The sequence below is a fragment of the Lupinus angustifolius genome, chromosome LG05 (genome assembly GCF_001865875.1).
Source record: "Lupinus angustifolius cultivar Tanjil chromosome LG05, LupAngTanjil_v1.0, whole genome shotgun sequence".
Lineage (NCBI taxonomy): Eukaryota > Viridiplantae > Streptophyta > Magnoliopsida > Fabales > Fabaceae > Lupinus > Lupinus angustifolius.
In genome coordinates, this window is record NC_032013.1 from 19,938,749 (window position 1) to 19,942,434 (window position 3,686).

Below are 3,686 nucleotides of genomic sequence, written 5' to 3' on the forward strand. Positions count from 1 at the left end.
TCAAAGCAAAAATAATGAGTAAACATATTTTGATGGTTTTTTGTTGTTTTGCGCATAAACAATTTAACAAGAAAAATAAACTACATATTAACAAATTCTTGAGGAGACAAGATCATTTTGAATAAGGAAAATATTTCTCAACTTCTTTATGAATTTGAACTACTTAGACAAGTTCTTATGTTTAACTTTGATTAACTCCAAACACCAAGTTCTAAAATCCTCCTTTTAGTGTATGTTCTAAAATGATAGAATAATAATCACTTACATTTATTACTAAACAATATTACGTCCACAAAGAGATTAGGTTGTCACACCCTAATCTTGGCTACTCTAATATTGAAGTAGTAATGAATATAAGATCTTAAAAAAAGTATGCTTAACTTGTTAAATAAACTAAGTAGTACAACTACTTCTTAGTTAAATTGTTAAGTGTTTAAGACAAGTAATTTTATGGCTTGAAATCAACTTTTAGGTGATCAATCTAAAAAGAGCATTAATAATTTCTCAAACAAGTAAAATTAATCAAAGCACCAACTTCAATGATTAAAATTCAAATCTTTTATAATATAAGAAGAATTAGAAATACATAACCATATTCAAAAGAAATTGTTAGGAGCATGAGTCATCCATCCAAGGATTGGATGCTTTGAGTTCTAGATGAGATTACAAAATTAATTTTTGCATATCATTTGCCATCTCCTTTTCTCCTCTTGAGTTATAAACTAAAATTACAAAACTTACTTAAGTAAAGTTCCTAAGAGCTAAGAACAAGAAGAGAGAAATTCAGAGAAGAATTTCTAGGCAAAATGTGAGTGAAAATGTGAGAGATATATCTCTTCTTGTTCGAATAGAATGTGCCCTATTTATAGAAATTCTTATGGGCCGTTGAGCTGCTTGTCAGCCCCGCTAAGCAGCTGACCAAACCCTTCAGCATGGGTTTGGTCCCTTGATCAAGCAGCTTTGTCACCTCCTTATGCTTGACTCATCAAAGCTAGTTGTTAGCTATGAAACTAGCTATTGTGAGCTACTCTGGAAATCCTATGGTGGGCTACTTGAGGTAAGGTCATTGGTGACTTCATGGTTTGTACCGCTTAGCACACATATTGCACTGCTAAGCTGCTTGTTCAGTAGCTTTGACCGTGCTGACTGGGACGTGGCCTGGTGCTTGCTGATCTGGGCACGAGTCTAGTTCTCCGCTGAGCTGCTTGGTTGCACTTCTAAGTTGCTTATTAAACAGCTTGGGCATGTGCCAAGCTCTTGCTGATCTGGGCACGAGTCTAGTTCTCCGCTGAGCTGCTTGGTTGCACTTCTAAGTTGCTTATTAAACAGCTTGGGCATGTGCCAAGCTCGTGTCTGACCGTCTCAAGCTTGAGTTCTGACCGTGTCAGGACTAGTCTAGTGCTAGGCTGAGCGCCCAAGCAGGTCCGCTCAGCTGCTTGCATGAGCAGCTTGGTCCAGGTCAGGCTGGTGTCCAAGTCAGATTAGTGTGGCTTGGTCCACACTCAGCTGCCTGCTTGGGCACCTTGATTTTGACTTCTTTTTTTTCTTTTTGACCATGAGTCTTTTTTCTCTTATTTTCTTCTTTCTAAATCCTACAAAATACATAAAAAAGAAATACACACACAAATATACAAGATTGTGATATTTCATACAAAAAGTATTGTTTCAAGTTTGTTTTTCTCAATTATGCTTAAGATAAGTGCCATAAAAGTGTATGAAATTTAGGTATGTTTGGCACTTATCACGAAGGAACCGCCTAATAAGTGACAAGTCACACTAGTGCTCTTCCGATCCAGCTTACATTCATCAAAGTCAGAATCGGAATATCCTACAAAGGATAATGAGGCATCCCTATGATACCATAATCCCATATTTATTGTTCCTTTTAAATATCTCGTGATACGTTTAACAGCACTACAATGGGAATCTTTAGGTAATGCTTGAAATATAGCACACATGCAAACATTAAACATAATATCAGGGCGGCTCACAGTCAAATATAATAAAGAGTCGATTATCCCTCGATACTTGGTTACCTCAATAGCTTTTCCCTTTTCGTCTTTGTCTAGATAGCAAGCAGACGCCATAGGTGTTGAAGCTTCTTTACATTTTTCCATGTCGAACTTTTTGAGTAACTCCTTGCAATACTTTGATTGATGAATGAAGATGTCACTTTCCATTTGTTTGATTTGTAGCCCAAGGAAAAAAGTCAACTCACCCATCATCGGCATCTCAAATTCTCCCTGCATCATCTTAGAAAATTCTTTACAAAGAATGTCATTAGTAGATCCGAAAATTATATCATGAACGTATATTTGAACTAATAATACATGATCATCTAATCTACAGATAAAGAGGGTAGTATCAACCATACCCCTCACGGGCGGCTCACAGTCAAATATAATAAAGAGTCGATTATCCCTCGATACTTGGTTACCTCAATAGCTTTTCCCTTTTCGTCTTTGTCTAGATAGCAAGCAGACGCCATAGGTGTTGAAGCTTCTTTACATTTTTCCATGTCGAACTTTTTGAGTAACTCCTTGCAATACTTTGATTGATGAATGAAGATGTCACTTTCCATTTGTTTGATTTGTAGCCCAAGGAAAAAAGTCAACTCACCCATCATCGGCATCTCAAATTCTCCCTGCATCATCTTAGAAAATTCTTTACAAAGAATGTCATTAGTAGATCCGAAAATTATATCATGAACGTATATTTGAACTAATAATACATGATCATCTAATATATGGATAAAGAATATAGTATCAACCATACCCCTCACGAACACTTTTTCTAAGAGGAAAGAGCTCAATTTGTCATACCAAGCTCTGGGAGCCTGTTTCAGGCCATAGAGAGCCTTTTTGAGCTTATATACATGGTTCGGCAATTTAAAATTTTCAAAGCCAGAAGGTTGATCAATATACATCTCCTCTTGAATGTAGCCATTCTGACAGGCGCTCTTAACATCCATTTGAAAGAGCTTAAAGTTTAGAATCGATGCAAAGGATAAAAGCATCCTAATGGCCTCTAATTTGGCTACAGAAGCATAGGTCTCATCATAATTGATGCCTTCCTCCTAGTTGTAGCCTTTGGCCACTAAGTGTGCCCTATTTCTAATGATCAAGCCAGATTCATCTAGTTTATTTTGGAAGACCCATCTATTACCAATCACTGGATGTTCTTTTGGCTTAGGGACCAAGTCGCATACATTATTGCGCTCGAACTGGTTTAGCTCTTCTTGCATAGCTATACCCCAGTGCACATCCTCAATGGCCTCACCGATGGTCCTTGGCTCGATTTGAGATGCGAAAGCCATGAAGTTACAAAAAATTACGTAAAGAACTACGGGTTACCACCCCATAGCGATATCACCTATAACTTTGTCAAGTGGATGATCTTTCTTAGTCTTCCACGTGATTGGTATGTCCTAATGATCATCTTCGCCAATTTGATCTGATTGTTGTTCTTTGTCCTGATCCCTGTCCTTAGAGTATGCTTCTTCTAAAGCACCTAAAACATCATTAGAAAATACCTTTCTCATCTTTTGGAGAAGATTCATCAAAATGAACATGTACAGACTCTTCTACTTGCATAGAATATTTATTAAACACTCGATAAGCTTTACTATGCAATGAGTACCCTAAAAATATACCCTCATCTGCTTTTGAATCAAATTTTCTTAACGG